Raw genomic sequence first — 26,175 nt, 5'->3', positions numbered from 1 at the left:
AGAGGGCACTGACACTCTTTTATCTACAAACCAGAGGCTACAAGGATCGTTGGTGTACGAAGACCCACCTAATGCCACAGGAATTCCTTTCCCCTTCCAGGAAAAAAATCCATGTAAAGACCACGACTTGCATCTGGAAAGATGTCCCTCATTTTTCAGAGTGCATATTCTCCAAATTAAATGGGGATCACTGGCTGGTGCCCCAACTCTTCCTACTATATGTCTCTATTATATAAAAAAAACCTTGGGACAAGACGAGACTTTTTCAGAGATGACGAGATGTGACTTTCTCAGAAAGACACTTTCACATCCCACGAGACAAAGAGTAGATGACATCGTCATAAAGAATTCAAAAATGTTGACGCGATACACATGCAGAGCAGGTTAGATATAATGGAAATGCGAAAATTCAAAAGTCTCCAAAAAATGATAGTAAAGATCACATTAGCGCAAACAAACATAAATTATTACTCGGTGAAATAACGGAACAGCGAAAAGAGATCGAATATATTTTTCAGATTTAAACTTTAAGTCGGAGACTTGTAGATTGTTTAATTCATGTTGCCATCAGGGAAAAGTAGTGTTTCTTCCCAATGAAGAGGCGTATCCATGAGAAATAAAAGATTTGTTGTTTGGTGAAAGTGAAACCCACATACACTGTCACGCTTGGGTCACAGAGTTGTGCAGATACACAGGAGATTTTAAACGTTATTCAGAAACTTCAAACAAACATAAGTCTCTTTCAGGAGTGAATCAAGCTCCGTGTGTAGTCGGAGGGGACAGTTCTGTCTCTCAATTAAAGAGGCAAAAAGGGCTATGTATAAAACAACAATTTTTCAAAGATCCAAAATAGAGGAGTCCATGCCATTAGCTAATTTTCAGTTTTACTACTTGATCATAAATATATGTAAACTATGTAAAGACAATGGAAGAAAACAGAAATTACTTTTAATGCAATTCATAAAATAATAAAAAAATAGGTGCTATAAAAGATTTGAGGCACACACACCAACTGTTGGGCTACTATGTGGAATTTCATATTCACATTTGTTTTCTCAATGATAATAAAGAAAATAAAAAAAAAAATAAATGTAACTACTAACATAATTTATTTTACCTTATTTAAACAGGAGCTTTCAACCAATAAAATAAGGAAATTAAATATATCTCAATTCTATGTGCCCAGACATTGAAAATCATATGTGCATTCATAAAAAAATAATATAAACTTGGTATTAAAGGGCACAGAGCTCAGGTCAAACTAGATTTACCAAAACAAAAATAGAAACTTGATGAAAAAATGTAATGTAATTTTCCGTATTAAGGGCCTGTGGGGCCACAGGCCACCAAATATTGAGCAAAATAAGTAATAAGCTTACCTCATTAATTTATATTATCAATGAAATGTTCATAACAACACTCTGGTTTGTCTTCTTTACAAAGTTTCTATCATATGCTCAATGTACTTATTTATCTATAAAAATATCACTTTTTGTAGATTGTGAACTTGTATTTGTTCCAGTAGCTACAAACCTGTTTCTAGCTGAGAAGCTGAGCCAATGGGGCCTGCAGTGTTCTGTATACCCTTGAGTGTGACTGCGCATGTTCAACCTGAACTTTCCAGTTTAGAGATGAGGTTTTTTATATTGTTACACAAATGTGGTTGGGAGAAAACTGCAGTACTTATCAAATGGCAGTTTCACCCTGAGTCAAGAGTTGCCAATGTTGCTTAATGCTTCTCCTCCTCTCTCTCTTGCAGATCACTTATGGGTCAGAGTTCTTTGGGTCCACCCCTTCCAGTCTGGCTTCCTCTTATAAAGGGGTCCCACAACCATCTTGAGTCAGTCAGACTGATGATTCAATCTGCTATATCCTAACTACAGGGTCTGCTGGAGCCAATCCCAGCCTACACAGGGCGCAAGTCAGGAAACAAACTCCGGGCAGGGTGCCAGCCTACCGCTGGGCACACACAAACACACACATACCAAGCACACACTAGGGACAATTTAGAATTGCCAATGCAGCTAACCTGCATGTCCTTGGACTGTGGGAGGAAACCCACGCAGACATGGGGAGAACATGCAAACACCACGCAGGGAGGACCCGGGAAGCGAACCTGGGTCTCCTAACTGTGAGGCAGCAGTGATAATACCTTATAATCAGTGGTAAAACTATGAGAGATTTGAGACATTCTGGCAAAGGCTACATATTAAAGAATACAAAAGGGGAAAGTAGAGTAATATAGAACCCTACCAAGACAAAGCAGAATGGGTATGTATGTAGAATACCATTTTGTCAGTTGTTTTCTGGCTACAAGAAAGAGTTGTACATTGTGTGTAGCCTGCATGTTTTTAACAGTAAAGCTACTGCATTTTTTTTCAGAAATGAAAACTTAAGACTACTGTAACAAAGTCTTAAAGAAGCAAACTGGATTCATTTATGGTTTGAGACGGTTTAAAAATAAAAGGGTAAATTAGTAGAACAGGCAATGTTAAAGCAAGGCTAAAGAATTTTAACAATATGATACTAGGGTTAAAAATATTAAACAAATTTTAAAAAAATCATTAAATCCCTGAACCATTCTCAAAACTGGTAACTAGTTATCATTTTACTATCTGGCTAAAGGATCTGTGCTGGTAACTGGAAGGTTTGAATCCTGACAGTGCCAGAAGGAAAGCAACTCTGTTGGGCCCTTGAGCAAGGCCCTTACACTGCAATTGCTGTAGAGGCACTATATAAAATAGCTGACCCTGTGCTCTGACTACAAGTTTCACTCTCTCTTATGTGTCTCTAGAGAGTAAGTCAGGGTATGCAAAAAAAAAATCCCAATCCAAAAAATTTAATATGGCAAATAATGTGAATTATTATTATCATTGTCATCATCATCATGGTGAACGAGTCAACCTCAGACTTTGTCTTGGATGGTTCACCTAACGTACATCACAGGCCTTTAGGTAGAGTAGCAAACACCTTAGAGTCCATAGTATATGGGAGAATGAGGACAAAATTCTGATTTCGACAGATAAGTGACAAATTAATATTAATACTGTAAATGTAAAATCTTGTCCAAAACATGAGGCCAGAAATGAAGTGGGAACCGACAATAAATGTGATGATTTATGTGTTGGAGGGCAAAGTTCTGTATGCATCCACACAATGACTCACTGCCTTACTCATTCTGGCCTGGCTGATTTAACATCAATATGTATTTATAAAAGCATTCATTTGTAAAATTAAAGGCAAGTGATGTCCTCAGAGAAGGAAAAAATATACAGGAAAGTGAACACAATTCTCACCTCTGCTGGGAATCAAACCAGAGTCCAAATGCAGAGACTTGGCGACTATGGAAAAACTGATAATGCAGTTCTGCTTTGATGCTGTCAACTAACAAGTGCTGAATTTGCTGTAAGCAGGGAAATCAATGCATATACAGTATACAACTTCTGATGGAAAAAAAAAAACTGCACATTGTTTTCAAAATGTGAAAAGAAGTGAATTGCTACTGTATGTAGTGATTTACTTTGTTTTGTCCTTTTGATAAATTTCTTTTTCTATCCCCTGCTAGAATATTTTTGTTGGACTGCATGTCTGATAGGCCCATTGTTGATATGCCTTCTGTAAGATGGAAGCTTGTGATCTTTTGTGCTAATTCTTGGGGTAAAGTGAAAGAATGCAAACTGAATTTCAAGCCTTGTAGTTGATTTGGGATTTGGTCAGTTCGCACAGTATTACTCATGCTGATAAATGTTGAAATGTTTGTGGAAATGAATGTATGTCTGCTTTACAAATGAGATTTCTTATGGTTGATGGAAGACTATAACTTAGTCCCAAACAGGTTTGATTAATATCTGCTGTGAATTGTGAATGTGCTGATTCAAAACCATGACCATATCCAACAACATCCTGCTCGTACAACACCAGTTTAGGGCTGAGTTTAAGTGATAGCTTGGAGACCAACAGATAGTGGGTGGAGCCCAACTAACACAGAGAAGATGGATGGGCCTGGCTATAGGATATTTATACAGCTTAGTGCCTCTAAAAGGCTAGAAGCAGTAATCTTCAAGGAAAGTTTTGACAATTATATCCAAAATAGATTTTCAAACTAAAAACACTCACCCTAATTAAAACCTGGCTTAGCCGACAGGTCCAGTGGACTGAGGGTGCTGACGAGATTTCTTAATTAAAATTACAACTCACATAGCTGGGTTCCTTGAGTGTACCATTGTTAAAGTCATTTGATCCTCCATACTGTATATAACAGATAAACTAAAAGAAGGGACTGGAAATTATTGATGTTTCTTACTGACAGGCATTTCTCTAATTAAGTAATTCAAAATTTAAAGAAAATTCAAAGAGAATCTAAATGATATGGAAAATCAAATATTCATTGAGACATGCCTATTTTTCCATGTTTAACAAAAATTGGCGCTTTAGATCTTTTTCTTCGTTGATCACTAGATGTTACACCAGTTGCCCACACAAATCCAGCTGTCCTCCAGGTCACCAAAGACAGTTTTATCCTCAGGGTTGTTTTGTCAGGCCACATGGCTGATCTGAGGGCATCATGTTGGGGGAAGTCTCGGAGGTGGTGTCCGCTGTTCACTGGGCCAGTATCACAAGGACATCTGTCCGTCTGGTCAACATTTAGTTTATTGTCCATGTGGGCATCCCTTCTGTTGTGTTCCGTTCTGATCTGAACAGGATTACCTGGACGGCTATGTTCAGAAGTAGTTTTCATTCTGGGCAAAGTTTGGGTGCTGCTGTCACCATTTCTTTTACACCAGGGTCTTGATAATGGTCTTTTCCTCAGGGTATGAGACCTGTTTATTTTCCTGGTTCAGCTAACCATCCTCCTTTTACAGCCTTTCAGCCATCACATTTCCATAGACTCCACAATGTGCAGGAATCCACTGGAGTGTCAAATTCACCTGTGTGGCTAGTTCTGAAAGAGTGGCTGTGAGTGCATTGAGTTCCTTGTTAGCAGGGGCCCTTAAGTGCACTCTGAACAGAAAGAACTTGCTGGTGTGCCTTGTCTTGGTATTCTCTGACATGGGCTGCTATTGTACGCTTCTGCCTCTGTCCTGACATTAGTGGAGTATTTGCCTGTTGTAATGGTGATGAAGGTCCTATAAAACTAATATACACTCTTCTTCCTCTATCTTTTGTTAATTTAGAACCAGACCCATCTGTACAGGTGTGTGTCCACTGTTCTTCAGGGTACTTTTACTAAATGTACTCCAAGACCAGTCATTTCTTCTCAGGGTCTTTTCTTTCCAATGCCTGGCATACCTGGAATGATGGTTGGAAACCAGGAAGGATCCATAGTAGCCATTGGCATTATTGAAAGCATGTGTTCAAAGCGAACAATTTACTCTTCAGGTAAAGGCTGTCTTTTTTCTAGGTGAAATCTAAGAGCAGCCTGAGCACTCGATCTTCATTATATATTGAGGGTAATCAGTTAATCCCTTGCTTGTCACTATATTGCATATAAGACCCCAGTCCCAAGGGCTGCTCACTACAAAGAAGAATTGATTTTGTGTCTCATTTCGAATTTGAATGAATGTACAATATATACTCTCAAAAATGCTTTACCCGCAAGCACAGCAAGAAAATAATTAATTTGTATAAGGTGTAGCTGATGAAAGATTCTTGGAAGGTGAATCTAGTGGCTAAGATTAAACAAATATTAAACAAACATTTTTATACATATGGCAGCTCCTTCAGTAAATTTACGGTTCCAAGGTCAGGTTTGTAACTACAGATAAACAAGTGTAATGAAGTCCAAGGAAAAGAAAACTTGGGTGGCAAAGAAAAGAGGATCCTGGGTATGGCCTTCTGTTAGATTTTTTTCTCATTTGTCAATAAAGTTAAGCTATGTGTAGGGCATTTACTATCAAACTTATAACTAAAGTGGAGGAGCGTGTTATTGTCTGATATTGCTACTAATAAAATTAAAAGCTAAGCTAATCCATCCATTTTCCGTCCTTCATTATGTAAATCCAAGGCCAGTGAGGGTACACACACACATACCCATTTTCACTTACACATACTGGCCATAGTCACTGGTTAAAATAAACATCTTTGGATGCTGCAGAAAATGTTAAGGACCAGTAGAAAAGCTTGAGTAAATTCCACACAGACAGTGACCGGGGTCCTATCATAATTATGCTTTACATACAGTACATGCTGTACCAACTACCCTAATGTAAAAATATTATATTTGCAGAAACTGTGTGCATATAAGTATATACTGTATGATGGATGCAGTTATTGATGCACACACCTTCTAGATTTAGCAGCTCTGCATGCAATTCTTTGTGCAACACAAACCACACTCACCAATGGTTGATTAAAATTTGGTGGCATGGCATATTCTTCTTTTCATAAGATACTGTGATGGTGTGTAGACAAGAAAATTATTCAAAGTACTCAGCTGAATTAGCCTGGGAAAGGTAAAATATAAGTACAAATGTATTATTATTATATTTCACTTCTTTGGATCTCACAGCCTTTCAACTGGTATGAAAACTATGCCCACTCAAGAGACCTCTTGAGAGAGGGCATAGTTGTAAAGTGTTGGGTAGGGGTAAATTCCAGCATTTAGGTCTAGTCAGAGTTAGGGAGCCTAGTCAGGGTCATCTCAAAGGAAAATGTCAGGTATTAATTTCTGCCAACCGTGTCAAGGAATCTACAGACAATGGACGTCATGCATATCACCACTGTAGAACAGAGATGTTAATATCAGGCAAGATCTTATTAGTAATGATGATCATGATGATGATGATAATTATTATTATTATTATGACTAGTGCCCTATCCTGGGATCATCCGAGCCTTGTGCTCAAGTGCTAGGATAGGACCTGTCTTCCTGCAAAACTGAATTTGGATTAAACGTTTAGAAAATTGGATAAATGTGAATTATGGGTTTATAATCTTCCATTTCAACAACAATCACCAAAGATTTCCCGTATATCACATATTTATTTTTTCCTAGCTGTGTACAGCATAATTTATCAAAAACAATACAATTTCTGCCTCATACAGTACAGAAATATTTGAATTTTAATGTTTTAAAGTTAAAAGTTTAAATTCAAATATAAGGATGTCTTTGAATTCAGGTACATACAAATATTTTATTATTTTATATCTTATCTTATATTCTTCCAGTACTTGCCTCAGACAGCCACAGTCACCTTGAGTGTGCAGGAAGCATAAACACAAAACAAGCAGCAGTGGATGCACAAAGTGCATACAAATTAGTGTGTTCACAGTTTGGCTCTTCTTGGATTAGCAGGGACACAAGACAAGCAGTGCGGTATACTAGAGAGGCCACCCTCCTTCTCTTACATCCACTTATTCAAATTATCAATGACAAAAGGGTAACATTATTTCAATGTGTGATGTCACTGTTACTCATATTCAGGAAAAAAAAAATCTGTTATGAAAAAGCTCAACATGTTATGTTTTTTCAATAACATAATAATCTGTCCCAATCAATGTTAGTCCAGAGAAGTCACTGAACACTGCTCCCTGCATGATGAACTCGTCTGGCAGTATGGCAGTATGTAGGTTTTACAGAAGAAAGGACTGTCATAATCACTTTTGTATTTCATGTGGTTTTGCATATCGTTTACTGCAGCTGTACAGAAAGTTAGAATGATGTTATACTGTATATTGCATATTGTACTGTCAACTATATTTACTGTTGCTATACTTAGGGCTGTAAAGCTACTTTTTCCTGAAGTAAATTTAAATATTTAGTAAATAAATTAATAGTAGTATTATGCAAGTGACTTGGCCACCAATGATCTCACAGTGAAAAAAGAAAATAACGCTAGTCGTTCTGGATAACGGCACATTCCAAACAAGTGATACTCTTCAACACTACTGTATATCTGCAAGTAACATGATGCTACTGTTGCTAACACAACTGCTTCAGAGGCTTAAAACACTGGAGTCAAATCCCAGCACAGTCACTGTATGTGTGTGATTTTCCACAGATGCTGCTGTTTGGAATGTACTCGGTACTGACCCCTACTCTCTCTTCTGTTTCTTTTTCCGGTTTCTTTGTGGTGGTGGCCTGCGCCACCTCCACCTACTCAAAGCTTCATGATGCTCCAACAATGATGGATGGATTAAAAGGCAGAACTCTACGTGACCATCATCATCAAGCCTTTCTGTGAGAAACCTAAATCCAAAGAGGACTGTTTCATTTATGTTAGGTAGAATGCCCAGAGGGGACTGAGCGGTCTCATGGTCTGTAATCCCTACAGATTTTATTTTTTCTCCAGCCGTCTGGAGTTTTTTTGTTTTTTCTGTCCCCCCTGGCCATTGAACCTTACTCTTATTCGATGTTAACTAATGTTGATTTATTTTATTTTCTTATTGTGTCTTTTATTTTTCTATTCTTTATTATGTAAAGCACTTTGAGCTACTGTTTGTATGAAAATGTGCTATATAAATAAATGTTGTTGTTGTTTACCAGATGGAGTGGTGGCTCTGAAGCTATGGCTCTGCGCTGGTATCTGGAAGGTTGCTGGCTTAAATCATGTTACTGCTAGAAGGGATCCTACTCTGCTGGGCACTTAAGAAAGACCCTTAACCTGAAAATTGCTCCAGAAAAAGTGTACAATGGATGATCCCCAAGGGTCATGTGAAAAGACAATTTCCCCTTGGGGGTTAATGAAGTAAATAAAAGAAAATTCAAAAATATTTTTACTGAGGCAATTGATCCCTTGCGAGTACAGGTGTATGCATAGTGGGCCCTGTACTGGGTGGCTTCTTGCTTTGTGCCTGATGCTTCCCAGATCGGCTCCTGCTTGTAATGACCCTAAACTGGATTAAAACATGCTTGAAAATGGAAGGATGTTGCATATGTTTCAGAAGTGGTACACAGGTGACTGACAGGCTGGCAATATTTTATATTTTCCCCAAGTAGTATAGGCCAGTGGTACCTTGCTTTTGGGTGTTTATCTTTAATAGCAACTGCAGTGTCATCTTGATATACCTGCATGTTTTCATCCATATGGCAATTTAGATGTACTGTATATATCCAAAAGAATTTTAAATCCATAGTCATATACCTGTATACAGGGGTGGGCAAAAATAGGTTTACAGTTTTGTGTAAGCGAGGCTGGTAATTTGAGCATTTATGAAATTGTACCTAAGCACACTGCATTATAGTGACTTTCTTTTGAGTTAATAAAGTTAATAAAACTATTGTAATAATCATAACCTGCATGTTTTTTCCATACAAACAACTATAAACCTACTTTTGCCTACCCTTGTATAGTGTATATTCAAATGATATCTTTTAAGTCTGAAATAATTCTATTTTCAATTACTGGCTGACAACACTACTGCCAAAATAACATCATCTCACAAGGACTTATCCATTGTTAGGTTAGGCTCATGTACAGATATAAAGACTGCTGGGGTACTTGAAATTCATTTCCAAAATTTAAAAAGTGTGATAATTTCAAAACACAGGGTTACAGCACTTTGTCAAAATATCCTACACAACAATGGTAACCCCATTTTATAAGACAGCTTTTCAGGCTTCAAAATACAGCAGCATGAAAAATCTCATTGATGGATGCATTCAGGGACATTACAGTGCATGGCACTGATGTGCACTCAGTTTTCCATTAAAACCCTGGTGATGTCCTTGAAAGCCTCAGTCTTCATCATGAAACGTACTGCAGCATATGGAGTTTGAATTGCCTTCATAATTTGTTGAGGAATGTGTTTTCATTATGATTTATATATGCATAATAAAATTTTGATTTTCTAATAAAAAATATTTTGAACTGCTGTATTCCACCTGGTAAAGTAACTAGAAAAAAAAGAAATAGTAAGAGACAACTGGGAGCTGTAAACCCCGACCGAAAAGAAAAAGAAATAAAAAGCAGCAACCTGTCACATAAAAATAAGAGTGACATATTATAATGCAGAGGAGAAGAAAAAATCTAAAAATCAGACAATTCATGTCATATCCTGTTTAACTGTTAATCTTCTTGTACATCAGTCTCTTCTTTATACGATGCATTTCTCAGTGAGAATTATTATACAAAAGTGGTGATTAATTCATCAAAATAAGGCAAGGACCAGTGCCTGTATTTGTCAAGTATACTTTAAATTGCTCAGACTAGGATAAGATTTGTCCTACCCCAGTGTAGGGCATGAGAAGTATTTATGAACCGTGCTATACCCACTCCCAGTGTAAAGTCGGAGTTCCTGTTTGAGAATGAATGACGTCACGATCTTATGGCACCCTGATCCACAAAATGAAACTCATGAACGAGTTTTATAGTTTCCTTGGAAACCAATATGACATTTTTTGTACTTTTCTGACACTAAAGCTAAGCCCTCACTCGAAAGTAATAATAATAATAATAATGATAATAATAATATTCAAAGTAGAAGAAGAGGAACAATTTAGAATTCCATCTCTGTCAAATGAATATCTTCTTACACGTTCATTGTTCTGCAGCACTTACAAAACATTCTGCTTTTCTGGGAATGTGTATGCCGATCTCTTCCTAAATGCCATTTTTCAGCTGCTTCTAGAGAGTTAGGAAAGTTCACAGGATCTCCTAAATCCTAGTGAAGTTAGGAGTGGTTTCCTAAATTATGAAAATTGACAAAATGCTTTTACGTCTACTCATAAAAGTAGGACCAGATTTGAGCCAGTTAGGACCATTCATTATCCTACTCTGAGATGCTTGATGAAAAGAAGTTTATGTCATATAGATAAGGTCATGTGGTGTCCACCCTGTCACTCTCTCAAATGAGTCTGCATGCTCTCCCTATGTAAACTTTATAAGTGAGTTCCGGTTTGTGCATGGAGATGCATAACAAAGGACTGCTATACCATACATGGAGGATTTGACACTCAGTGATCCTAAAATGGAAAAAACATATTCAGAAGATGGCTGGATGCTTTAGATACATCTCACAAATGGTGACATGTACTTTCTTGGACATAAATAATGAAGTAATTTATTAAAAATCATTTAGTTTATTTAGAACCTTTTGCAGCAAGTGCCATACACCATTAAGACTAGACTGTTCAGGTCACACACATGCATTGCCAGATTATCAGTTAATCAATCATGATTCAATTTTAGAGAGAGCCCAGGTTGGTGCCTTTTTATAACACTACAGGAAATGTGAAATATTTTACCCTGTGTTATTCATGCAAGACAAGCTATATATAGGCACTCATACGTGAGCAAATTTGTAACAAGATCATTTGTTTAACAGTAAAGCAGAGGAAATAGTGACACAGTGGCTAACACTCCTGCCTCATAGCTCTGGGAATCTGAGTTAAAGTCCTGACTTGGGCACTGCTGGTCCAGAGATTACTGATTTCCTCCAGACACATATGGCTTTTATCTACATTTTCTTCAAATTACAAAGTCGTGCATGTTAGGCTAAATTGGCCATGTACTGTATGAATGAGTGTGGGTGCTTGTGGAAGTTGACCCCATGGTAGGCCGACAAAATATTAGAGTTTGGTCCTTGCCTTGTATCAATTGCAATCCAATGATACTCTAACTCCCTGTATCAATGTAATGGAGTAAGTGGTTTCAGAAAATGGATACATGGAATAAAACAGAAAAAACATTAGAGCTAAGTTTGAAGTTATTTACTTAAAGTTATTTAATTGTGTAGAACAAGGGGAAAGGATTTTCTCCGCACTTTTGTTGTGCCCACCAACTTCTTTCCAGGAATATTTAAACTTATGAATAAATGAGAGAATGGGTCAGAGATTCAATAACCATGATTTATGTTTTAAGGGAGTAAAGGGGGGACATGAAATGTAGGAGTCCCCTTTTCGGTCTTAATGAGAAGCCAGGAGAGAAGGTGAATAGAAAGGTTCAAGTCACTTCCATATAATCCATAGCACAAAGGCCCAATGTCAAAACTTGGGAGGGAACTCCATAACTCCACTGGCCTGAAGTATTTGATTAAGGGCCTTAAGTTATTCCATAAAAAACAAGGAGCAGCATTGCACTTGTACAGTTTAACTGACGAGCTATACTCTTTTCAACAATGAATAATCTGAAGAACAACTCCTTTTAAAAGGTTATTTATGTAATCTTGGATGGCTGAGAACTTCAGTAATTCAACCACAGATCAGTGGGGACGGGAAGCTCAATTTTGTTCTACTGCAGCAGAATGGTTTTTATTTCCACACCAGATGAAGCGTGAATAAAATGGAGTACACCAGGGTCAAAACCAAACAGACAAACTGATCTTTCACCAAGCTAGAAACGTGAGACAAGATTTAAAAGTGCAAACCAGAAAGTAAATCAGAAAACTGAGAATAAAAATACCAAGAAGCATGCATTAAACTCTTTTAGCTTTATCAAAAACATGGATAACCAAACAGTGCATAAATGACCTTTTTAAAGGGATGCACCAATGACATCATGCTCCACACTTTTGTTAGGACTTCTTGGAGGTTGGCTTGGCCATGGTTGATGTGAAAGTCACAAAGCAGCACCGGCCTTCAATATTCTAAACAGACACTAAAAAATTACAACTTAGTCAGGAATCAAGATTGAACAAATAAATGCCTTAATCCAATTACTCCACCTCAGAAACTTCACAATAGCAGAAGTCCCAAAAACTTCTTAGGAAAGTGTAAGAAAACGTTAATAAAGAGCACCAATTACAACAAACTTGACAGCAATATTTGCAAGTCTGGGTTCTCCTTTCTTTCTTTTCAACACTGTCTTGAAGGTGTTAAAGACAAAAATTCATAACACAATGCACCATAGGTATAAAACAACTTAATTGTGCCAGACTCAACATGATTATATTCAGTAGTGTAACTGTCGTCTATATTAGACTAAATTCCCTTCACTGCTGGTTAGAGACCTGGTGCCTCATGTATAAACGGTGCGTACGCACAGAAATGTTGTGTAAGAACTTTTCCACGTTCAAATCGTGATGTATAAAACCTACACTTGGCGTAAAGCCACGCAATTTTCCACGGTACCTCATACCTTGTCGTACGGAAGTTCTCCGCTCGGTTTTGCAGACTGGCGGCACCCAGCGTCAAAGCAGTGCTACTGTTCCTGTGTGGTTACTCGTTATTTTCCTGACGCGGCTTTATAAATGTAATAGCTGTAATATCACGAATGTAATGGATTCTGTGTCCAGTTGGAGGAAGAGAGCCAGTTTAAGAAGCAAGTAGTGATTCACACACATAGGCACATAGAAGATCAAATACAAAACAAAGAATTTAACGTGCTACTTTAATTACGATGTGATTTGAGAAACTGGTTAATCAAACGATTTTAAGATGAAGTTTATGATGTTCTACTTTAATGACAAAATAAACTACGTGATTAAAGTGGAAATGTCGAGATTGAAGTTAACATTTCGTGCTTTTTCCCCACTGTGTGCCTATTTTTCTCTGTACCCTAATAAGCTTTCATATGACACTCAGACAGTGGGCTACAACTCGACTTTTCATGGCGACTTTGATATGTGACTTCTTTTTTATTTCCGGCACTGTGCGATTTTGTGAACGTGAGCTTTCAAGTTTCTCCAACACGCTATGTCACTTGATCAACTTCCTATTGTTGATTATACCACAGTTTATTTGAACAAATAGTATGTTTTTACTTTGCCTCCACTTGGTATTCGCTGAAATTCTTATATTTTCCCCTTTCACAGAAGGCTGAGTTTAAGGGCGATTTATATTAATTTGCATATTCAAAGAGGCGTAATTCTGGGAGGAGTTGGGGCGTTACATAAAGCGCATGCACGAGCGTTAGTTTTCACACTGATCGGGATTTATGTAGCGGAAGAACATGGAAGTTGGAGTACGCACAGATTCCTGCATCTGGATTTTTCTGTGCGTAAGCACATTTCGGCTTTTGTGCTTACGCCATGTTATAGAGCGAGTTCTACGCACGGCGTTATACATGAGGCCCCTGGTGAGCAAATATAATCATAGCTTTTGTTGAAAATTTTCTATGATTTTTTAGAATGATATGGATTTTTAAGTAAGATGATTTTCATCCTAACTTGATAGTATTTTATTTTTTACCCAGAAAAATGGCAGCAAAACTGAGTGCCTGACTAATTAGAGTACCACCCAGGCAACTACCTTGTGATCTTACATCGCAGTCTGGTTTTATCCCAGCTTTTATTCTTCTGTAGCTGCTACCCAGAATTCCTGTTGTGGGGGCTTTAAAAAAAACAGTCAATAAGCTGCATGGCAATAACTCATGGGAAAATTGCAAATTAAGGTTAAAGCTGTCTCACTTCTAGTTAAGTCTACAAAATGACATCAAAAATACAGAATCAATGTCTCCATGATGGAACAGTTAACTTTGTGAGAATGAATCACGAATTAAAGAGAAAGAAAGTATTCTCTCACCTGGGCATGGGCAATTTATTTAACTGTAAAGTGACTTTGATAAATGTTTATTCATCCAATGTTGATGATAGGGAATTCATGCAAAATGTATTTGCATCCATTCCCAATGTGAGCACTCATAAAATTATAATGGCAGGGGACTTTAAATGTGTTTTAAATCCACTCTTGGATGAGACTCCTGTCACAGGGGGAATGACATCTAACACTGCAAAGACAATTACACAGTTTTTAACTGACCACAACCTATCAGACCCCTGGAGATTTCTAAACCCAAACTCAAGAACATATTCCTTCTACTCACCAGTGCATCATTGCTACTCAAGAATTGATTATTTCTTTATAGATAATAATTTCTTGCCTACGATTAAATCTTGCAAGTACGACACTATTGTTATTTCCGACCATGCCCCTTTGATCTTGAAGCTAAAACCATTAGGCCCCACACACTCATCTCGCAGATGGCATCTTAACCCACATCTATTAGCAGATGAGGACTGAATTTATATCAAACAAATCAGTTTCTTCCTAGAGACAAATACATCCTCAGAGGTCTCTGAAGGAATACTCTGGGAAACTCTAAAGGCCTTCTTAAGAGGTTAAGAGATTATTTCATATCTTTTCCACAGAAAAAATTAGAAACCAATAAGGCATCAGACCTAACCAGTGAAATTACTAGAATAGATGAAGAACATGCCAGGTGTCCAAGTGAGGCTCTTCATAGGAAAATGCAGGTTCTGCATTCAGAGCTCAACATCTTAACAACCAAAGAAACTGAAAAGCTCATTTTTAAATCAAGACATCATTACTACGAACACAGAGAGAAAGTTAATAAGCTCTTAGCTCAACAAATCCACAAGTAAGAAGTGTGCAATGCAATCCCATCAATCACCAACACAAATTGAGATAAAATCATCGACCACAGAAATATAATGCACACATTCAGAGACTACTATAAATCCTTACATTCTACTGAGTTTAAAGAAGACAACACACAATCTAATGCATTTCTAGATACATTACAGATACCACAAATAGATACTTTTAGTGCAGAGGAACTGGATATACCTTTGGCGTTGTCAGAATTACTAGATGCTATAAATTCACTTCAAAGAGGGAAAGCAGCAGGCCCTGATGGCTACCCTGTAGAATTTTATAAGAAATTCTCCACTCAGCTAGCTCCCCTCTTATTAGCAACATTTACAGAAGCTAGAGACAATCAAATTCTACCTCAAACTTTTCATCAAGCATTAATCACCGTCTTTTCTAAACAAAATAAGAACTTATTACAATGTGCATCATACAAACCAATTTCACTTCTGAATAATGATGTCAAGATACTCTCCAAAGTCCTAGCTAGAAGGATGGAGAAAGTGCTGCCTTCGGTAATATCACAAGATCAAACTGGATTTATTAAAGGCCGACACTTAGCTTCCAATCTTCGACGCCTGTTTAATGTAATATATTCACCAGCAAAGTCCTAGAGACCCTAGAGATATTATTATCATTGGATGCAGAAAAAGCATTCAATATGATTGAATGGAACTACCTGTTCACTACATTAGAGAAATTTGGGCTTGGCCCAAACATTTGTGCATTGATCAAACTAGTGTATACCAATCCAGAAGCTTCAGTTTGTATTAACAACATTTGTTCAGACTACTTTAAACTTGTACGTGGTACCAGACAAGGATGCCCCTTGTCACCACTGCTATTTGCAATCACTATTGAACCACTGGCAGTTCACTGTCGAAATGCTTATCAGATAAAGGGGATTATCAGAGAAGGACTTGAACAGAAAATTTCTCTCTATGCAGATGATATGGTACTGTATATATCAGACCAACAAAATACTGTGCCTGCAGTCTTAACAGCACTTGCACAATTTCAGAAGATCTCTGGTCTCAGAATTAATTTGAATAAAAGTGTGCTCTTTCCAGTGAATTCTCAAGCATGCAATATCAGATTGGGCATCTTCCCTTTTATCATTCCAGATCAGTTTAAATACCTAGGGGTAAATATCACAAGTAAATATAAAGCTCTTTATCAACAAAATTTTGCCGTCTGTATGGAAAAAAATAAGCAAGACTTGCATAGATGGTCAACCCTTCATTTCACTCTAGCTGGAAGAATTAACATTGTTACGATGAATATCCTTCCTAAGCTTCTCTTTTTATTTCAAAAAATTCCAATATACATCAATAAATAATATTTTAAGCAATTAGATTTAACCATAACCTCATTTATTTGGAACTCAAAACATCCACGTATTCAAAGAGCGACCCTACAAAGACCTAAGGCAGAAGGTGGCATGGCTCTATCTAACTTCCAGTTTTATTACTGGGCAGCAAACATACAGGCTATAAAAACCTGGTCACAAATAGACGAACATACACAGGCCTGGTCCGCAATAGAAATAAAATCCTGCAGTACTTCTTTATATTCCCTGCTTTGTGCCCCAATAAATTCAAGTTATCACCTATATACTAATAACATAATTGTGCTTCACTCACTCAGAATATGGAGCCAATGTACTGTAGGAAGCATTTTAAGATGGAGAATCTTTTTTTACAGTCCCTCCCTTTCAAAGATCCAAGAGGACAATGGGAAAAGAACTATCACTCAACATATCAGAAAAGGAGTGGAAGGTAGCAATGCAGAGAATTCACTCAAGCTCCATATGCGCAAAGCATACAATTATTCAACTTAAAAGTATATATTGAGCACATCTGTTTTGCTTAAAACTGTCCAAAATGTTTCTAGGGTAGGATCCAACCTGTGAATGCTGCAATCAAGTCCCAGCCTCACTGGGTCACATGTTCTGGGCCTGCACCAAATTAACATCATTCTGGACAAAAGTTTTTTAAGTGCCTTTCAGACAGCCTTGGTGTCCCCATTAACATCTGTGTTTGGTGTATATTGGGCTTAAAGTGGAGAAGGACAAACAAACTGTGATTGCCTTCACTACACTATTTGCACACAGACTTATTTTGCTAGACTGGAAGAATCCTAACTCTCCTCTTTTAAGTCAGTGGGTTTACTAATGTTTTATACTATTTAAAATTGGAAAAAAATTAATTCTCAGCTAGCTCTGCAGAACTTTTTCAAAACCTGGCAGAATCTAATCAATAATATTTTAGAATAAGCTCTTAAGGCACTGCGGAAAAGATCTCTTCCCATATTCCTTTTTTTTTTTTATCCGCCTATTAAACTCATTGCAGTATTTGTGTATTTTGACCAGCTTTAAGTTTTACTCCGTTGGCCATGATCTCTTTCCCAGGGGTGGGGTTGGGTTGATTTGTTTTTAATCCTATTTTTTGTAAAAACTGATCTATCAGTTGGAATGATTACAATAAAATAAAAAAAATAAATAAATCAGTCATGTAACACAATATAAATCAATTGATAAAGAAAAAAACAGACAGCATTAATTACACCTAGAATTAAAGCTGGATCTTCCACCATGGGCACCTACATTAATAACAACTCAATTTAAAATAAAGAGTATAAAACCAGCCAGAAAAGTGTGAAATGCTGTTTACTGAATATTCCCTCCTTTGGAAAGAAATCTGCTCTGGTGAATGACATTCTAAGAACAAAGTCTGATTACTAAAACATAGCTTTGCAATGCTTACGATGTACTGTACAACCCTGTCCTTAGTTGCACACACTACCGTAGGAGCTGTAAGTTGATAACAGAGCAGGAAATCAAAACTTTTATTTCTAAAGTGAAAATGACCACCTGTTTCAATACTGTAACAATATTTGTTACGTTTTAACTCAGTAGGTGTAAACATTAGTTCTGCTAAACTAAACTTTGACACCAATATGTCTTGTAAAACACACATTACAGCATTAAAACATGTTGCAATTGCAAAAATGACACTAAAATAAAATGGTTCCTAAAAATGGAGGATACTGAGAAATTAATTTATTATTTCTAGTAGAATTGCTTACTGCACAAGCCTCCATAAACTATTCAAACCACTTTATATACAGGTTTCAATTAATTAAAAAATACCATAAGAATCCTTACTAGAACCAGAAAGTACAACCACATCACTCCTGTTCTTATGTCCTTGCCCAGGAAAAAACTGTCAGCACAAGACAGGAACCAGTTCTGTATAGAACACCTGGTACATGTCAGGGTACACTTACTCAAGTGGGCAAATTTAAAGTCTCCTGTCAACCTAACATGTTTGCTTCCAATGTGACTAGAAAGTAGAGATGAAATGCAAACATAACTGACAGCTGCTAGGATGAGATTTGAACCCAGGTTGATGAAGCTGTGCAAGACCACAACAATACTACACTCTCTACAGTGTTGTTCCTTGGGGAAAAAAAAATTTGAAAGGCAAAAATAGTATCTGTAATTCAGCTAACAAAGCAGCAATGTTGTCTAAAAAAGTGTCTGAAAGAAATTAATTGGTAGACGTGCACCTCAGATCAATCTATCTATCATATTGTAATCACCGTAATTCTAAAATTTTTATTATGCTGTCTTAAGGAATTGTTCTGTTGTGTATATTGTATTGTATTGACCCCCTACTTTTGACACCTACTGCACGCCCAACCTACCTGGAAAGGGGTCTCTCTTTGAACTGCCTTTCCCGAGGTTTCTTCCATTTTTCCCTACAAGGTTTTTATTGGGAGTTTTTCCTTGTCTTCTCAGAGAGTCAAGGCTGGGGGGCTGTCAAAAGGCAGGGCCTGTTAAAGCCCATTGCGGCACTTCCTGTGTGATTTTGGGCTATACAAAAATAAACTGTATTGTATTGTATTGTATTGGGCCTTTCATACAGTATCTACCTTTTATCCATGGTAACATACAAATTACATGTACTCTTCAATTGTTTCCATACTTCTACAGCTGGAGCCCTGACTTACTAAGGGTCAAACTGGGAGTTACAGGTGAGCAGTGGATGATCAGTTTTTTGTTTTGTATTTGTAAATGTCCTAAATATGGCAGTCTGATATTAGGGAAGAACTCTGTATATACAACATGGTTAAAAAATCCATCCATCCATTTTCTAACCCGCTGAATCCAAATACAGGGGTCTGCCGGAGCCAATCCCAGGGCACAAGGCAGGAACCAATCCTGGTCAGGGTGCCAACCCACTGCAGGACACACACAAACACGAAGCACACTAGGGCCAATTTAGAATCACCAATCCACCATGTCTTTGGATTGTGGGAGGAAACCAGAGCGCCCGGAGGAAACCCACGCAGACACGGGGAGAACATGCAAACTCCATGCAGAGAGGACCTGGGAAGCGAACCCGGATCTCCTAACTGCAAGGCAGCAGCGCTACCACTGCGCCACCGTGCCGCCCTAAAAAATCCTCAATTGAATTACATTTTAACATAATCATTTAAACAAAACTTATACATTCTTACAATGAGAAAAGAGAATCTCCATTGAACCTCTTCCTCACTTCACTTTCTGTCTTCAGGTGAGATCAGTTCTCAACGCAAATGGGTCTCCCTATCCTCTTCTCCACTTACATAAATTCTTCCCTTTCAGGCTGTCCCACCTAGAAGCATCTTTTGATCCTGTACAAGATTTTCTGCAAGGCAGTTTACAAAAACGTTTTATCAGCATATCCCCTCACCACCTTCATTATCTTAAAACTTTATTTCTGCCTTCAAAAAAATCAGACATCAACAGGTTAAATTCAAATACTGTATATCCATCACATATTGTATGTCTGACTCCCTGCAAACATCATGCTGTGGGCCATCCTGAGAATTCCTACTATCATTTGTCTACATTGGATCCTTTAGCCTTTTCTTCATAAAGTATGCCTTAGGACTGCCCACCTACAGTATATTTGCCTTCAGGTCTACAGCTGCAAACTTCCATGCCACAAATCACTCTTCTTCACTTTCTCTTTCTTATTTCCAGTGGAAGTTGGTCTATATATATACTATAGTGGAAAAAATATATAGAGCCCTATACTTAAAATCTGTAGAATGTCTTTTATTTAACATGTAGAAATCCCACCTTGTTGATTCAACCTTTTTTTTTGGTCTCTATGGCACTGAGTAATGGGTCACAGTGAAAAAAGGATGGTTGTGTTGTGATTAGTTCAGGTCAGGTGGTCAATAATCTGCACTGATACCCTGTTCCTTGACTCCAAGTTTTTTCTCTTCTCTCTGCATGGTCCACTATGTGTGTTGTTCCTACAATACCCATCTCCCACCCATTTCTCTTGTGTTTTTCACAATATCCATCCTCCACTCTGATGCCAGTTCATCTTTTTTCAACAATGACAATTTAAATCAAAAACCAGTTGTTTAAGGCTGCATAGGCCCATGTCTCAGAACCACCTACACTATCTGTGTGATCCTCTGCCCTTCAGTAGCCCCATGCAAGTGCTCGGAGGAATCATTCATTCAGCTATTAAATCAGATGACAGGATTAGGTGCGAAAGATTACATGTAAACCTTTCTAACTTATTTCACGGTGTAGTATAGGAATTGCATCCAAATAGACAAGCTGTCTTGCTAATCATTATACATTTTAATTAAGGCTTTTACAAATAGCTGTTAGCGGATCATCAAATTACACCAATGTATATTTTCCCTTGGGTTTTTTGATAATATCAGCACATTAAATATAGCTTGGTAATCTGGTTAAGTGATATGAACAGCATTAGATGTAAGTCCTATGCAACTTGGAACAATTAATTTTTTGCATTTTAAATGAGACACTATTCATGTAAAATCAGTAAATACATAAATCAATTAGGAGGGGCCAATCTGTAATGCTCTGAACACAAGCTTTCAGATTGTAAGGGAGGAAGTAAATAAGGCTTTTCTTGTTTTGTTTGATGTGATCTACAAGAGAAGACAGGCACGGAGGGCCAGATTTACTAGAGATCACATAACAGAACTCTTATGGTACAGCTGGGGTTCTGTTCCTAGCTCAAGTGTGGTTTTCTATTGCTTGATCATTTTGTTGTTTTTGAAATAGTAATTTAAAAATCCTGTTATAAATTATGCTTTTGCCTTCTTTATATTATCTCTTGATGAATATACTGGGTAAAGTACTGATTTATGTAGCACAGGTAAAATTCTGTTACAACGAACTCCCAGGGACCTAAAAAATATTTCGATGTAACGAAAATTTTGTTGTAATGAGATTCTGTATTTGTTACTATAGTGCTTTCTTTAACCTACGTCCAGGCGTTTGCAATCATCTCAATAACTCCTTTCGCGTTAATTTTAATCTCCTTCTGCCTGCAAGTTATGCTGATGAGAATTTTTCTCAGGATTTCCTTGCGATAATACACTTTCAGGGTGCGAGTGATCCCAAATCCAATGGCTGAAGCACTGCTGTGCAATTGGGCGGGAGGAATTCAATGCAAACATTATCTAAATGTGAAAGCATGTTGTGTGCAGCATAGTTATCAATCAGAAGCCAAATCATCCTTTTCTTCTTCTTCATATTGTGAGGTTTCTGAACACTTTTGGGATCCCCCCACTCCCCACCCAACAGGAACAACACGCTGAAGTGTGCCCCGAAGCGTGATTGCAGCATCTGTGGAAGATTGTTTGTTCGTTGCTGGGCCAGGGTAATAGCAGGCTCACAGCGCTGCAGTGAAGCCCCACAGAAGACAAATAATAAAAGATCAGGGTCCTTTTCTTGCACCCCAAAAGACGAGGCTTAGTTTCAGTACTTTAGCAAAACGAGCTTTATTCAGCTTGAAACAGGAACGGCACAGTTATTTATTGTAGTGTGATCTGCCACTCTGCTATTATACACAGACACAGCAGTCAGGCAGGGTCGTGACCAGATCAGTGATCAAGTAATACTGTTATCTGCATTTACAATTTACATGCTGCTAACCTTGCATCCCCCATTGAGATCTTTTCTGTTTACTTTGGCGGAGAGATGCAGCAATGCTGTGAGCCTGCTGTTGCCCGTACAGACGTGGAGATTGCACTTCAGGACGCTCTTCGGCTTGCTGTCTAGTTGGGGGAGGTCCCAAGAGAGTTTACAAACCTCACATTTTCTTGAATGAGTGCCGCATTAATAGGAATGTTTCTTGAACGAGCATCACTGAACCTCATAAAAACTGCTTTTTCGGCATCTTCAAATGCAGCAGTTCACTTATGTTTGCAACCTGAGATTTTTCTTCTTTTTTTGCTCTGTCTTACAAGAAAGTTGACAGTGTCGATGGCGAAATTCCGAATTCACTGGCAATGTCTTTTTTCTTTTTGCCGCAATCGAGAACTGCCATAAATTACATCTTTTTTTTCCAATATGAACTGTTATTATTTTTTCGTGTCTGCCGTTTGTATAGGAGGATGACAATGAGTTAAATTCCACTGGATGTTTTTCAAATGTTGATGAGCAATAAGCAAAAGGTATCACTGAAAACTGCAGGAAACAAAAAAGGCAAAAAAAAAAAAACAGTACAAGGAAAGTTCGATGAAAGAAAAAAAATTACAATGTTTCTGTTTGGGGATCATTGTGCACAACTGAGCTGCGGCCTCAGAACTAACTGCTCTGCAGATGATTCATTCAGGCATTTCAAGGTCTTTTGGGCACTTTGTTGTAATGAAAGTATCTGCTGAATGTACTTCGTAGTAACAAGATTTCTATAGACTCACTTCATATGGGGAAACTGTCTGGACCATAAAAATACTTTGTTGTAATGAAAATTTCATTGTAACGGAATTTTACCCGTATCTGTTCTATTTGGTATGTGCCTTCTGTACATAAACACTCCCTTAGGGGACAGGGCTTTTATAATGAGCTGAATGGCATCAGCTCTATCATTAGTTTATACTTCCAGTCTTGAGCCTCTTTATTGGATATTGAGTTTTGATTAAATCTTTGCTCCTAAAGATTCTTTTATGGATTTATTGAACTTTTGTTTGGTTTTTGGACTTGCATATTGAATTACGGAATGGTTAAGTTTTCCCCAAAGATTGCCTTTTGACAATACTTTTATCTCTTTTGCTTTTGTTTGGAAAATATTGTAACGACCTGATGGCAAGGAAGATTGCTGAAGAGGCACAAGTAATTGTTAAAAGCTTTCTTTATTGTATGTCCCACTGGATGCTACTGTAAATCACTTTCTTGAACTCCCGTTGTATGGCCACGGAAGACACCGACCTGTGATCAAAAGGGCTGGTATGAATGGTATGAATTGTGTAGTCTCTCCCTCACAGACACTCTTCGAGGGAGGTCTCTAGGTAGCTGTCCTAGCCCTCTTTTGATGTCACTCATCAGTCACAGCTCCACCCCCTTTCTTAACTGCTACACAGACTTCACTTGTGTGGTTTCCACAAAGGTCCGGCATTCCAATATATTTCAGTTAATGAATTCTTTAGATATAGAAAAGGCTATTGTTGACCATGTTCCCTTTCAAAGGTTTTTGAATATTTAAGTCTTTCCTGTTTTCTGGACCAATGCAAGCCACAAGCCTGCATCTCAATATGGGGTAAGGCTCACACATCATCTAAGCCTCATAGGAGCCTTGACGACTACGTCTGGAGACAAAAACCTTATTTTGAAATTAAAGTGTTGGACAGATTATAACAAAAACCATTGCACATTGTTATTTTTACATGTAGAAACCGGTAAACATGACAACAGCTTTGAAATGAGTAAAAGACAAAATAACCTGCAATTTTTAACGAGTCCTTTTCTTTGAAAATCAGAAAAGAGCTTATGAGAAACATAAATAAATAGCCACCATGACATCACAAACCACACCGTTCACACGTGTATTGCAACTGAGGATTTCTAATAATGAGACCAGAGACCGTTGTGATTATTTTCCATTTATAATTTTTAATTCATTTTTGGAGGCATTTTTCTAAATCATTATTTTTTTATTTTGGTCTGATACAGAATTCTGGACATTAGTTTTCTGTTTCACTTTTGTTTTAATACTGTTAGAATGTATTAATGTCTTTTTGCAACTTTCATGATTGTTGTTATTACGTTTTGGAAGTTGTGACACATGACATAAGCAGTGTGACAGTATAAAGGGTGCCCTGTTCACTTCCTCTTGGCAGATAATCCCTGTGACATTTAGTGTTCTGTTTTTACACATTAACTTTACCTGGTTCTTGATTGCTTTTTCAATTTATTTTGACTATGATTTAGGATTCTGTTTTTGTTTTACGAAAGATCAGCTTGATTTCCTGCTTTAAACACTTAGCAAGTTTCCTGAATAACATTTCATCTACTTTTCAAATTATTTCTGCTGATTTGATGTCAGTGACATGACAATAAACTTGTATATATAAATAAACAAATAAAAACCTTAATACAAATAAAAAGGGATAAAACTACATAAATATTGACATATTTAAACAATGGAAGCACATTTATTTTTTATTTAAATCTCCCACTTGAAAATATGTACTTGTGACTTCCTTAACTGAAAATAAACTCTGATAATATAATAGAAGGATCCCTCCTGGAAGCGTTCTGCTCACAGAAAATGAATGAGGTGGCAACAAGTAAACAAAAATGTGTACTTTATTAAACAGAAAAAAAAATATAGGGAGGACTAACAGCCGGGAGAAACCAAAGAAGCCAAAATGAATAGACAAATCAGCCACTCTCAGCTCATCTCAATGATTCTTGAGCCCCTCTTTCTATTGAAATAGTTTTCCACTTACCAACATCAATACTATACAGATGTTCTCTATTCTCTTCCCTTCTCTCAGTCCTTCTGTTTTTCTCCCTCTGTCTCTTGACTGTTGTACTTCTTCCTTGTGCCAGTTGAGCCTTTGCCCCAGCTCACCTCAAGACGCTAGGACGCTCTATAGGGTTTTGGTAGTGAAGTGGATTTAAATATCTTGCTGTCACTTCCAGGGTCAGAGGCTGTCCAGCTTCTTTTTAGTGATCATCAGGCTAGAACTCTTTCTATCAATCCCTGGTGTCACTGCACACCCAAGGCTTCCTGGTCTCTCACTTATTCTCTCAACTACGCATTCCTTCTGAAGGACAAAATGATTGTACACATTCTCATTTTGGACACTGACTTCAACCAGATGGATAAGAAATTGCAGCCAGGCTCTAACTTTCCCAGCTAGTGTCAACATGATGTTACCTGTTGGCCTAGAGGTATGCCATGCCTGTGTGGCCTCAGCTTCCATCTTTCTCTTTGATTCTCTCTCTCTCTCAGTCCCCTCTAGTGCCTTGTAAGTATATGGCTTCTCTGTAATGGTATCCCACCATTTGTTCCTCTGAATGGCCCAGCAAGCAGGGTACCCACTAGTGACCCCTATATCTCCACACAGAACTTATTCTAATGTCAGTGTGGCTCTCTTAAGCTCTACATATGCCTTAGCTCTGCCATGTACCACACTGTTGGTGCACACAAATCTTGCAATCTCTAGTAAGATAAGAATGCAAAAAACATTCAGTAGCTAATTACAAACTTAATTAATTAAAGCTTAATTAAAGCATTTTGAGGAACAAAAACTACAGTAATTAAAATCCTTACGGCAGAAAATGGCTTCTGTCACCTTAAAGCTGTGCTCCATCTGAAAGACTAACACTGTGGCGTTAAAGTGGTCAAGGATTAGTAGACAAAGTGCTAAAGCACAACAGTCATATGAATGATAATGAATACACATTGCTCTCATTAAATTTAAACTCTCTAGTGGAACATTTTCTGCCTAACCTTGAAAAGTTAATTGCATGCATTATATGGTATTGGTTGGTAGTTTTACTGCTTTGTTAAAGCGAGGTTCTTGTTCAGGTACTGACACAAGATAAACTAGAAACAAAAATTGCATTTAACTTT

General features: G+C 37.6%; 1 protein-coding gene across 1 annotated transcript in view; it reads right to left on the bottom strand.

The window, feature by feature from the left end:
• LOC120533620 (lamin-L(I)-like) overlaps positions 1-26,175 on the bottom strand; it is a 118,716-nt gene that overhangs the window by 29,131 nt on the left and 63,410 nt on the right. The gene's annotated exons all lie outside the window — the stretch shown is intronic.

This window comes from Polypterus senegalus, chromosome 8, assembly GCF_016835505.1.
Source record: "Polypterus senegalus isolate Bchr_013 chromosome 8, ASM1683550v1, whole genome shotgun sequence".
Lineage (NCBI taxonomy): Eukaryota > Metazoa > Chordata > Cladistia > Polypteriformes > Polypteridae > Polypterus > Polypterus senegalus.
Note: the sequence above shows the minus strand (reverse complement) of the source record. Positions and strands in the feature narration are given on the sequence as shown.